Consider the following 14,530-nt stretch of genomic DNA (forward strand, 5'->3'; position numbering starts at 1 on the left):
ATCCTCAGTACTCCTTCCCTGTTACCCATATGCTCTGACAGTGAACTTCATACTATATTTCTGTTACTCATAGAAACTTATTTCTAGACTTGACCTGAAGGATTTTTCTCTGCAGAGCTCCAACCTCATCCTTTGTCTACATGGCTTGTCTTAGGGACCCTCAAGGATATTTGTCTGTGGAATATTCTGTCTTCACTCAACATTTTGTACTGTGTACATTCTTGTCCTTAGTTTTATTCTCACTTGTACATAAATAGCTCTTCACTTCATGTGGTACCAAGACCTGTAAGCGTTTGTTAAGCAGGTCTTCTGTTAGGTGCTATCATATTGTCCTCTGCTTGTAAAGTACAAAAAAAAGTGATCTCTTATGACCATGTTATATTTCTTCTAAGATGGTAGATTTAAGTCAGGAAAGGAGCTTAGAGTACATCTAGCCCAACTCTCTCATCCTACGATGAAGAAACCAAGGTTACTTCACAGAAATACTGGAGTCAAGACTGATATTTGAAATAAAATAATGATAATAATAGCCAGCAATTCTACAGAGCTTTACGGTTTGCAAAATGCTTGACATGTTACCTCATGTAAAATTCATAGCAACGCTGCAATGTAGATGCTATTATTGTACTTATTTTAAAGCTGAAGAAACTGAGGCTGACAGAGGTTAAGTGATTTGCCCAGATTACACAATTAGCAACTAAATGAGTAGGATTCAAACAATTATCTGTGACTCTAAGTCTAGTAGCACTCTATACACTATATTACCATGATTCATCTGACCCCAAACCCTGGTCTCTTTCCACTGCAGCAAATTTCCAAATAAGGGAATGGCATGAAGGTAAGAGAAGACTTGACATTGAAGGGAATACCCCAAGATTTTTCTTATATGGGCCCTAGAATGGAGCGTCTTGAAATAGTCCATTGTGGCAGGGGCTTCAGGACTTCACTTTCATTAACTGTCCTCAGTCTGACGGTAGATGTTAAGATCTTTTGGGGGTGAGATCAATCTTGGGTTGACAAGAGAATTAATGTGGTTAAGGAAATTTTGGACTAGAGGTTGAGGTAGCATTAGCAGCTATATGAGAGAAGGCATTTGTCAAGAGATATTCAAATGTCAGTCAGTCAATAAGCATTTATTAAGTACTTACTATATTCTAGGCAATATACTAACAGGGGAAACAAAGAAAGGTAAAACTGTAGTCCCTACTGTCAATGAGAAGACATTCTAATGAAGGAGAGAATATGTAAATAACTGTATATTAAAGATACACATAGAGTAAATGGAAGGTAATTTCAGAGGGAAGATGGAGGAAGTGGACAGAAATTTTCTTCAGAAGATGAGATCGTAGCTGAGTCTTGAAGAAAGCCAAGGAAGCCAATAGTGGCTCTTGCCAGGATGGTGGCTTTCTCCATCTGCAGAGTCCAAGTAATTACAGAATGAAGAAACATGGCAAACCAGTTGTCATAAGGTTCAAGGCAGAGATAAAGCAAACAATGGGTCAATGAATTGCAAGATGGGTTAGGATACTCCTAACTACATGACAGCATTAGGTGAAGGGTTTTTTTTTTTATTTTGTTCTGTTTATAACAATTAGGAAAGTCTAGGTCCAAGACTAAGGACAAGGTTTGCTTCAAGTGTGGCCTCAGCTTCCTAGGATCAGGATAAAGGCTCAGGCATAGTGTTATGAGTGAATTCTTGATGAGATTTTTAAGATAGAGTAACTCCAAATCCACTGACTCCAATAGGTGGCTGCATCCAAACACCTTCAGTATCTGTTTCTGGGTAGGAGGCTGAAATATTTTAAGGGTATCCTAAGCCCTATTAATGGAATAGTACTTTTCCCCAGATGAAAAACTATGGCTTAAATAACAAACATATTGTAGAAAAAGTTGTTACAACCTTATGACCTCCAACAGTCTACACAGAATTTATATGCCTATAGGTTCAGAGATGCTGATATAAATTAACCATACATTGCACAACGGTAGATCTGTTCAGAAGAATAGTAAAATCCAATTCTTTGGAGAATTTCGGAACACCGGATTGGTGATTCATTATACGTCTGAAGAAGCAGATTCCAATAATAATAGAGTACTTGTAGGAAAATGCAAATAGGAATTAGCTGATAGATTGATTGAAAAGAAAATGTAACCAAGATCTACAGTCATGAAGTGCTATTTAGGGAAATATGGTAGATAATTTCAGGATTAAAGACCACAAGAAAAGAAGGCATAATGAAAACATTATAGCATCCTGTACAGGGATTTTTTCCTGATTTTTTTATATTGACAGTACTCAGTAAATAAGCATCCATTATGATCATATTATGTGCTAGAAACTGTGCTGAGATGGGGCAAAAATAATTTTCCTAGCCTCAAGGAACTCACTTACTAATGGAAGACATTACACAAACATGTCTATGCATATGTAAGAGATGGAATCACAGGCAGAACCAGCTAAGTCTTCCTTTAAAAATGGGATTTGAACTGAATCTAAAGAAAAGCTAAAATATAAAGGAAGAGGGAGGATATTCTAGGCACAGAGTACAATCTGTGTAAATGCAAAAAGCTGAGAAATGGAGTGCAATGAGTGAGGAACAGAAACTAGACCACATAGCTAGATCATAGAGTATGTGGAAAGGAATAGAACAGAAAGGTAGGACAGAAAGGTAGGAAGGGGAAAGGTTGTGAAGGACTTTAAAGACAAATAGAAGATATCTTTGATCCTGAAAGTGACAGGAAGCCACTGGTAATTGTCATGTGTAGAGGGAACATGATGGTCAGGTTGTATTTTGAGTACATTAAATTGGAAGCAGATGGTAATAATAATTTCCTGCTAAGAGAGAGGTAATTCCTGCTGTGATGCCATCCTTAGCTTCCTTAGACAGAATATTGTGGAAACAAAGGGAGAGGGTTAGTATTATTCAAGATAATATGACTAGAATCAGCAGCAAGCATATGATCCACTTCATTCACATGAGGAATTAAAAGCCAAGGAGATATAGTGGATAATAATTCTTGTTGCACTGAGAAAGGGCCAGCAATGATGCCCTCATCTGCCAGGAATGACAAGACTTTTGCTTGCCACAATTCTTCAACAACTAGATATTCCTCATCAAGATTATCACATATAGAACAATTAGAAATTGTATTAAGGATAGAAATAGGATGGAGAATAGGCTTCTTTCCAATTCCTGCAGCATCCATAATCTCAGGGGATGGCTGCAGAAAGAATAGAGGTTTGTAGCATGGAAACAGAAACTTTAGTATTAATTGAATGGGGCACAGTTTTACCAATGATGTAACAGATTACAAAGGAGCCAGAGAGGTCTATACTGAGGATGGGGTGATGATATCAGAATTCTCTCTGCTGTCCTGTTGGGAATCTGGAATTGGGAGTTAGTGTTTTAGCTAAACAAACCTCATTAAGGAAGGAGATCAATTGCAAATAATCATTGATTCTGTGGAGATTAAAAAGGTTCAAGAGGCATAGTTTTAGGGTATTTTAGTCATTTCATTAATAAAGCCAGCATGTTTATTAATAGAAGGGTCATTAATAAAAAGGTCATTTAGCCATCTCTCTTAGACCAAAGGTAGCCTTATGGTGGTGCACTCACAGTTTTCATGCCTTTAGAAGAGTAGGTATTCCTGAAGGTTGCCAATCAACTTTTACTGGCTAACACAACAGGAGGTGGACTATATGAGGGTCTTAGGGTACATGACTTGGATCACCTAAATCTTGATTAAAAAACACCAAATAAATTCCATACACCTGTCTGACAAAAGGGAGAATCAATATTTCTCCAGGTCTGTCTGAGCAAACACAATGGACAGGAATGCACCCATTACCCAAACATAAAATTTCTTCCACTGTCTTATTAGATTTTGCCCTGCGCAAATCTTCAAAAGAAATTTCTCACACTGGCTTGTTTCTAGATGTGGAAATAGATAAGGGGGAAAAGCTTGATCCCAATACAATAATTAGTTATTAAATGCAAGAGATAAATGCTCATTTCTTACAATTCTCACATGTAGGGAATTGTGTTCCTATGGACTGATCAGGACTTTGAGGTTCATTCCTATTCCATCCCTATCTTGATGTCCATTATTATTATTTTAGGGTTGCCCTGGAGTCTCTGGTTATATGATTTGCAAGGCCATCAGTTTGGCTTGCATAGTGATTTTAGATTTCTGCATCATTTCAGAAACTAGGTTTGGTTTCAACTCCATGAAATATCATACCTCCCCTAGAATAAACTGATCACCTGAAATCTCATCACCATACAAACTGACTCATTTTTTTGTTAGTCAACACTATCTCACTTTCTTAAGTTGCTTCTCCTCTTATTAGAGGGCTGGAGATTGAAACATCAAGCTGCATCTAAAGATTTCCTTTATAGAGGGCATACAACTTTCCAGGTAACTCTCCATTTTTCATCGGAGACTTTCTTTGATAAAAGAGGACTTCCAGGTGTCAAGATGGCAGAGTAATCAGAAACTGCTGCAAGTCTTCCATACTCACCTCCAAACAATCAGAAAATAGAGTTCTAAAACATATACTTGGTCAGCAGAACCAGCAAAAAGATAAGGTGAAATAATCTTTTAGCCTAAGAAACTTGGAGGATCAGAAAAATAGGTCCACCTCACTCAGGTGAAAGGGGAGCACAGTCCAGGGTGGTAAGCATCCCAGCAAGCCAATAGTAAGCTTCTCCTCACCAGATTAGCTGGAGATTCTGAGCCCCAGTGTGGGTGGATCAGGTAAATGCCAATACCAGGACCTTCCATGTACCTTAACATAGCTAAAGAAACTAGGAGACTCCAGCTCCAAGAACCACCACAAGGTTCAGCACAGCCCAGGCCAAGCAGATAGATGCTAACCCAATTGGTGCCTTAACAAACAGGCAGCCACCAGTCAGTACCAATAGAGACATGCTTCAGTGTAGCCCTGGGCAAAAAGGCAGCTTCCAGAGACTTGACCTCACATGCTTCAGTGCAGCCACTGGGAAGATTTAGAAACTGGTCCTCAGCATATTGCAAAGACTATCACCAGGACCCCAGCTCAGCAAGAGGTAAGTTGCCAGACCCAGCAGCAGTGCTAGACAACCCCCACCCCAACCCTGAAGTGCAGCATCAGACATAAGGATTCCCCATGGGCCTCAAGGCAACATCAGTGTAGCACCAGGTAAACAACCAGGGCCTGAAGCTACTAGCACAAGAAGCCAGAGACAGTGCCTTTTATGCCCTGGGAGCAGAGCTCAAATTTGAAAGAAAGGGAAAAGATTTTTTTAAAAAATGAATGAGCAGAAAACAAGAAAAAAAGAATCTGACATAGAATGTTATTTTGGTGACAGTGACTCAGAAGAGACACAAGACCAGATCAGTCCTCAGAAGAGGACATCAATGTCAAAAGACCTGTGGATAAAACCCCAAGGGAAAATGGGAAGTGGTCTCGAGATTTCTTGGAAGAGCTCAAAAAGGAGCTTAAAAATCATACCCATCAATTGAGATCCTAATGCATTGCTCATGGAGTTGAGAACTTAAACAACCATTTTAGAGAGTAACGTGAACTATGTACAAAGGGCTATAAAATTGTGCATACCCTTTGATTCAGCAATATTGCTACTAGATCTGTATCCCAAAGAGATTATAAAAAAGGTCAAGGACCTACAGGTGCAACAATATTTGTAGCAGCCCTCTTGATGGTGGCAAAATATTAGAAATTGGGGTATTTCCATCAACTGGGGAATGGCTGAACAAACTGTGATATATGAATGTAATGGAATACTATTGAAAATAAGAAATGATGAACATACAGATTTCAGAAAAACTTGGAAAGACTTTTATAAACTCATGCAAAGTGAAATGAACAGAATGAGGAAAATATCGTACACAGTATCAGCAACATCATGTGATGATCAATTTTGAGTGACTCAGCTCTTCTCAGCAATGCAATTATCTAAGACAAGCACAAAGGATACAGAAAGAAAAATGCCATCAATATCCAGATAAAGAACTGGTGGGCTCAGAATGCAGATTGAAACATTTTTTTTATTTGCTTTATTCTTTCTCATGGTTTCATTTCCCTTTGATCTATTTCATTTTCCACAACTGTGACAAATATGTAAATGTGTTTTACATGATAGCACATATATAAACTATGTAAAAAGAAAGTTTCTTCAGTTTCAGCTCCATGAAACATCACGCAGCCCACACTTAGCTGGAACATAGTAGTAGCTGCTTAGTAAATGTTTTTGGACTGATCGTGTCCCCTGGTGTCCCTTTTCCCTCTCCCCTGTTTTTCAGCTTCTTTTGCATGTTGACTTTATTTATTTGTATGTTGTCATAAGTTCATTGAAGGCAAAGACTGTCTCTGTCTTATTTGTATCCCTAGCACTTAGCACAGTGCAACCATAAAATAATATACATCTGCTGCTGAATATAGGTGGAGAAAATCACCCAACTGTTCTAAGTCCATTACAAATTTATGAATGGCCTTGATTTTGTCTGTAAAATATAAGATAATGTTCTCAGTTGAGAGGGTGTGGAGAGGGGAACCCAAGTAGGTTTGAAGAGAAATAAAAATGTTTGTAAGAGCTGACATGGAGAGGAGGCAAGTGAGCTGACAAGGAAGGTATAGAAGGATTGTCTAGCAGCAGTGAAGGCCCAATTTGTAATGGATTACTTCAAATAGTTGAGTGGTTTCTCCAACTACATTCAACAATGTGTAGAGAAGTGAAAGCAGTAGGTGGGGGTGAGACATTCAAAAGTAAGGCTTGGCAGGGAGCAAGTTGATCAAGAGGCCAGGATCTCAAAAAAAGAGTTGAGCAGGTTCACCAAGAATTCAAGATGAGGAAAAGAGGAGAAAATGTCAGTGCAGGGGAAATGGCCTGGGAGAAAACTGAAGGGTCAAGGGACTGAAGGTCACTTGCCTGGACAAAGAGTAGTGTTTGATAAGGAATGGCAGGGGGAGAGATGGAAATCCATTACAACCAGATGGTGCTTGCTTAGCAAGGCTATCCACTCTTGAGTGACATTCAAATACTGTTTTAAACCTTTCTAAGCTATAACCAGGTGTTTGACCTTCTGTTATTTACAAGTATTGCTCTTAGTCCAATCTCTGTCTTATAGATTCTTGGTCAATACAGTCAACATTATCATAACAGAAAACACATTATCTGATGTGAGTTTGCATCATAAGAAGCTTTATTTATGAATACATGCATAGAGATGAATTCCCTTGAACAGATCATACAGTAGGCCTTTGTGTTAGTTTTTTAAAAAAATACTTGTTTTTGTCTCCATTTAGCTTTGCAAGTACAACAGGCCAATTTGTTTCTCTATATAGTTGATCTTGCAAATGGAATACAGCCAGTTATTGGCCAAGCAGGGAAAACAAATTGTTGAGTTCTAGTGGGGAAAAGGGAATAAGGGAACAAGTATTTACTAATCAGTCAGTCATTAAGCATTTATTAAATGTCCACTAGTCAGACACTCTGCTAAGAACTTTACAGACATCACCTCATTTGATTCTCATTTTTCAGTTGAGGAAAATGAAGCAGACAAAAGTTAAGTGACTTGCCCAGAGTCACATAGCTAGTAAGTGTTTGAGGCTGGATTTGAACTCAGGTCTTCCTGATTCCAGATCCAGCGTTCTATGCTCTGTGTCATTTAGTTAATGGGGAGTAGAGGTGAGGCCAAAATCTGAGAAGTATACATGACTATTCATTTTGCCTATAGTGGATGCTGACATGTCAAGAGATGGGAGATATAGGATTCTTTGGTTTCTCTCTCTCTCTCTCTCTCTCTCTCTCTCTCTCTCTCTCTCTCTCTCTCTCTCTCTCTCTCTTTCTCTCTCTCTCTCCCTCTTTCTCTCTCTCTGTCTCTCCATCTCTCTCTGTCTCTGTCTCTCTCTCTCTCCATCTCTCTCTGTCTCTGTCTCTCTCTCTGTCTCTCTCTTTCTCTCTTCATTTCTGTTGTCCAGTCATTTAATTATGTCCAACTCTTCATGACCTTATGCACTATAGCTCACCAAGTACTATCCATGGAGTTTACTTGGCAAAGATACTGGAGTAGTTTGCCATTTCCCTCTCTAGTGGATTAAGGCAAACAGATGTTAAACGATTTGTCCAGGATCTCACACTTAATAAGTATCTGAGATCAGATTTGAACTTAGATCTCCCTGACTCTAGTTTCAGCACTCTATCCCCTAAGCCATCTACTTGCCTCCTCTAGGTTTCCATGTTTCTTTCCTTTAAAAAGCCCTGACATTTCACATAGCTTCAGATACCGTATCTTCTCTCAGTTCCATGTTACTATTATCTCTTGGTTCTTCTACCTGTACGACCACCACTCACTCTCCTCAACAGGATCATAATAGCTTGCATTAAATTTGGCAAAGCACTTTGCATATGTTAATTATTTCATTTCGTTCTCACAATATTATTATCCCAGTTGAGGAAGTTGAGAAAACTAACACTAACAGATGTTAAGTTATTTGACCAGGATCATACAATAAGTAAGCTTCTGAGGCAGGATTCAAGCTAAATTCTTCCTGACTCCAAATCCAACACTCTATCCAATTCATTGCCTGTTCACATCCATGTCTTGCCCCTTAACTACAGATGCATGCCCAATACTTTGTTCTTTTCTTTTTCTCTCTCTGAACTTTCTGGGAGATTTCCTCAGCTTCCATAGGCTCAGCTTTCATCTCCAGGCAGATGATTTCCAGATTTCAGTATCCAGACTACTTTCTCTCCTTAGTCCTAGTCTTGCTCCTCCAACTTCCTGTTGAATACTTTGAATACTCTGTTGGAATCCCAAACTCAACATGTCCAAAATAGAATGTTATCTCCTCCCCAAAACCCATTCTTTCTAACTTAACTATTTCTCTTTAAAGTTCTGTTATCATTCTAGTGACCAGGTTCACAGCACTAATATCATCCTCTTCTCTTCACTCTTCCTCCTACTATACCTCCATTCAGCTGTCATTTCTTATCCAATCTGTCTTCACCATCTACCTCTCACTATTATCCTCTTTTCTCTATTTACAAAACTTCTATTCTAGTCTAGATTCCAATTGCCTGTCATCTGGAATACTGTAATAGTTTACTAATTGGTCAGCCAGGCTCATCTCTTCTCTTTTCAACTTCCAAACAGCTGTCAAATTGACATTTCTAAAGAACAGATCTGACCATTTCACCTCCCCGATCAAAAAAATTGTAATGACTCCCTATTGTCTCAAGATTCAAATACAAATGCATGTTTGGCATTTAAAGCTCTTGATTCTATGAATCTTGTCCACCTTTCAAGACATTATACCCCTTCACAAGAATCAAGTCCAGTTCAGCAAGTCTTCTATTCCTCATACATGACATTCTATCAAATATATTTTCCTTGATCATTTGTTCCCTTTTCATATCTTTCTTCCTATTCATAAATGCCTTAATTTCGATTAGCAAAGTGATTTTATATATATTTTTAGAAATCTTTATGATTTTTACGTATACTAGGTGATTTCTGGTAATGGTATTTATCTCTATGTGAATATTGAGAAGATAGTAGCAGTCATCAGTTTTGACCAGCCATGGAAGGTTCAATCACATTTTATAAATATTCTCTAGGAATATAACAAAATATTTCATTGTTTATTTCGATCAACAAATAGCTGCCTCAGGTTCCACCTGACAATATCTGTATGAACTTAGTTGAGTCATATAAACTTCCCAGGCCTCACTTTCCTTAACAAAAAAATGAGTGGTTTAGACAAGATGACATCTGAGGTTCCAGCTCTATTATCTATGATCTTGTCAATTACTACCATCTCTGATCTCTTCTTCCTTTGAAGATTACTACATTCTTTCTACCCTGATGACCCCTGTGAATATTCATTATCATACCTTGAAGCAAAAGCCTCTATTTCCTCTTGGGAGTAGGGGATGAGGAGGGGGAGGAAGGGTGGAACATTACAGGGTATAGCCACTAACTATATGGGAAGAGTTTCTTATCTATTTTACCTACCTATTTACTTAAAGTATTTAGTAATCCTCCTTTTTCTCTTCTATGTCATCTTCTTCTATCCTCCCTCCTAACTTCAGTCAAAATTCCTCTCTCTCTCTCTCTCTCTCTCTCTCTCTCTCTCTCTCTCTCTCTCTCTCTCTCTCTCTCTGTCTCTCTCTTCCTCCCCTCCTTCCTTCCCTCCCTCCCTCCCTTTTTTCCTTCCTTCCTATCCTTAATTTTCCTTCATTTTTAAAAGAAAATTTTCATTTGCCATAATAATCTTAAGAGTAGAGAACTGTTGTTTGATGGCATAGCAGACTCTTCTTTGAAAAACAATATCTGGTTTGAACCTCATTTCAGATACCATATAGTTTTATAACCCTGAATAAATCACTTAATCTCCCTCAGACTTACAGCCTCAGTTTCCTCATATGTAAATGGGGATAATAATAGCACCTACTTCACAGGGTTCTTGTGAGAATCAAATCACATAGAACATGCAAAATATGAAAGCACTATAAAAATATTAGCTATAATTAACAATAGGCTGTAGTAGACACCGTGCTCAGTGCTTTACAATATTACATAATTTGATTCCTGAAATAAACCTGGAAGTAGATGCTATTATTTTCATTTTACAGATAAGGAAACCAAGATAAAGGTAAAATGACTTGCCCAGGGTCTGTCTGTCTGTCTGTGTCTGTCCTTCATTTTTGAAGAAAACCATGACATCAGAGAAATGGTGACATGACTTGCACTTGACTTTGTTTTGAGTGAGGGAGGGCTGTGCAAGGTCACCAGCCTCACTTTCTCCTCCTGAGTCATCTAGGTCCAGTGACCACATATTCATCAGACTGACTGGAGACCACCCAGGATGAAATGGAATCCCTTGGCCTTTTTGGGCTAAGCCCTATTCAAGTACGCAGTGTAAGGCAATGTTCATTCAGCGAATAGGCCTCTTTAGGAAGTAATCAGGGAATGGTCATGTTAATGAGCAAAAGAAAATATATATAAGTAAACCAAGCTGGGAAGGAAAGAGCAGCAGGTACTATTGATAATCACTCTTAAGCCAAGAGGGTCCAGAAAACAGTCATTAAGTGGAGTTTGGGCACGCCTATTAATGTGCAATCTATGGACTTCAGAGTGCACTGGGTTTAAGGTTTTGGGGGAAAAAAAGAAAGGAAGGAAGGAAGGAAGGAAGGAAGGAAGGAAGGAAGGAAGGAAGGAAGGAAGGAAGGAAGGAAGGAAAAGAGAGAGAAAGAAAGAAGGAAGTAAGGAAAGAAAGAAAAAAGGAAGGAAGGAATCTACGCAGTAAACCCCAAGTTAACTGGGCGTCCTCTGGCCATCCAAATTTACCTTACTTTGAAGAGGAAAAGGAAGGGGAGGCAGATTGGAGAGGATGAGCTGAGTTCCCCAGGTAGCTGGATCCCCATTCAAGCAGCTTGGTCTACTCACAGGTTTGTGTCCATCCTTCATTTTCAAAGAAGACCATGACATCAGAGAAAAGATGAGATGACTTGCACTTTGTTTTGAGGGAAGGAGGGATGTGCAAGGTCAGCAGCCTCGCTTTCTCCTCCTGAGCCATCTGGATATTCATCAGGATGACTGAAGATGGCCCAGAGTGTCTGCCCAGGGCCACACAGCTAGTAAATGACTGAGACTGGATTTGAACTCAGATCTTCCTAATTCCAGACCTAGCACTTTATCCACTGCATCACCTAAATGTTAAAGAAAAAGAACAATAACAGCAATAACCACCTTTCTCACATTGGTTTTAACTTCTTTATTTGTGTCATTATTATGGTACTACAGAGCCTCCTATTCAAATTATTGCAATAGCCATCCAAAAGGTCTTCCTGTTCCATTTTTCCTTCCTTTGGTAACTTCTACTAACTTATTCTGTATATAGGTTTTGAGATTAAATGGAAACTGCATTATTACTAATTTCTTAAACTAATGGAACTTTATAAATTAAAAGGAAGGTTTGGAGAAAGGAACCACACCTCTAGGGAGTAAGATCACTGTATTTAATAGGAAAATAGTTGGATCTAACAGCTGGAGTAGCACAGGTCAGAAATGTTAATCAGACTCAGGAGGTGTCTAGTTTTTTGAATGGGTTAAAAGAACTGTAAATAATAAAAGAAGCCAGATAAGACCCCAGTTTTGATGCCAGGAAAAAGCAGGTAGGTTTGAGTATAGAATCACCTTCAATATAAAGCCTACACTATAAAGGCTGCTTGTAAGTTTTAAGCATGACACAGTTACTTAGAAATACGTGGTCTGGGATCATACTAGGCTAAGAAACAAGATAAAAATTGCTAGACAGCATGTCAGGCTATCTTTAAGACAGAGAGATGAATCAGGAACTAGAACAGAACACTAGTAATAGGGTCAGTCGAGGTTAAACTTGAGAATATTGCTATGCCTTTATAATACTCTGCAAGAAATCTTAAACATCTATAAATTTCATGTCTCATATCTCTATTTCTTTAAAGGCATTAATGGATTTGTGAGCTCATGCATTCTTCATCATTAATTCCGAATTTTCAATACAATGAAGTCTTTCAAAAAGGAAGTGGTCTTGGCTGACTAATGAGGGGAGTTTTCTAACATAAAGTCAAAGAATGTTAGGGCTGGAAGGAACATAAAAGATTACCTAGTCTGACCTCTGAAATTTGCAGAGATATATGAAACTTGAATCACAATCACTTACATGTTTAATGGAGGATTTCCATGCTTCAAGTAGTTTTGTTAAGTCCTAGTTATACACCACAAAATTACAATTTACAGCTCTCAGAAATGGAAAAAAAAACCTTCCTAAAATGCATAGATGCATATTTTAATATACTGTAGAGAAGGAAGTCAATAGTTCTTCGTAGAATATATTGTTAGTTACTTATAAATGGAAAAAGTTTTATGCTAGAAAAAAACTGGACTGTAACAAGAAAAGCAGAATTCCTCATCTATAAAGATAGACCCCCATTTATCCATATATAAAAGAATGTAGGCATATTCTTTTTATGTGCATGCATGCTGGGGTGGCGAATGTAGTGTTACAATGTTCACATTTCTAGTTCTTATGAGTCTAGATTAATGTTTTGTGACTTTCAACTTATTGCAGTGATTTCTATAATAAGGTTGCGTTTTGAGTCATTTTTGCAGAAACAAAGGCCTTCCGTGTGAAGGCCAGCTTGTCCCTTGTCTGTTAATGATATCCCTCAAAATACCTTTGTGGAAATAAAGATGAAATCCTATTAAAGTCAAGCAAGTGTGGGCAATGCAAATTACATTCTTCTGGCAAGCAAATGAATAAGGATTCTCTTATGAATTCTGAGCATACCCTATGCTCAAAATTAGTGCTTTGGAGCCTGTAGAAGAGTTTAAAGACAATCACCTCCATATGATTCATAGTAGTTAGAAGGCCCAGGCTCTTTTGCCAAAACTGTCACTAATAGAGTATGTGTACTTGGGCAATACTCAGCAAGAATTAAGTACAGAAGAAAGCAATGTGATGGTACAAGAAGACTAGCCATTCTGTAGCAGCAGTGGCATGAGTTGCCCCTGATGTAGGGGCCTTAAATAAAAATATTACCTAGGTTTTGACCCTTCCACACAGATGCCCTGGCTACATATATTCCCCATGTATATGTGCCCCACTCACAATTCCTATGCAATTCCTTTGTTCCCACTAAAAATGTGTTTATTAATGCCCCAAATTGGGGGGGGAGGGACAATGTTCTAATGCCAATTTTATTATTATTAATGTCTTTGCTTTGAAGTAACTCTGATAGATCAGTGAAACTAAATGCATTGGTATGCGCTTGTGAGGTTTGGAAAGGATTCTGTTCCATGAAATAGCTTTCTCTGACCCTATGGACTATGCTCTCAAAGGTAGCCATTAGGAGTCCCTTAACTACTAGGGGGAAAAAAGACTTTCACATCACTGGACTTAACTACTATGAAGATATTTTCTGTAATATTAACATTTTAAGACTTACTTGAATCATTCACTATTAGAAGCATTTTTATAGACATCTCAAGCAATTTTATGGGCCAAAAGACTCACCAAGCCACAAAGCAAAAAACAAAACAAAAAAAAAAACAATTTTCCTACTTGGCTGAAGTGGATCTAATAACTCTTCATGTACTAGTAAGACAGAGATAACCTTACAAAGATATATCTCTTTATTAGATTCTGTTTTAAAATGAAGTAATAAAGTAGTGGAGTGATTTGTGCATATGCCGGAGATAACAAGGAAGGAAGGTATTGCATAAGAATTTTTGGTTTTTATATATGCTTGTGACTATTTACTTACATTTGAGATTTTGGAGGTGTATATATAATTTCTATGGTACAATTCGACCTTGAGTTTTTGCAATGATAAAGGATGCAAATGTTTCCTCATTTTTACTTGTTATAGACACTCAACACAGTAATTCTAAAATTATCTCTTTTTCTAATTAACAAAGTTGAAGCACATTGAAGATACCTATAATATGTAATTTTGGGACTCAATCTTTTCAATTTCATAGA

This window comes from Notamacropus eugenii, chromosome 4, assembly GCF_028372415.1.
Source record: "Notamacropus eugenii isolate mMacEug1 chromosome 4, mMacEug1.pri_v2, whole genome shotgun sequence".
Classification (NCBI taxonomy): Eukaryota; Metazoa; Chordata; class Mammalia; order Diprotodontia; family Macropodidae; genus Notamacropus; species Notamacropus eugenii.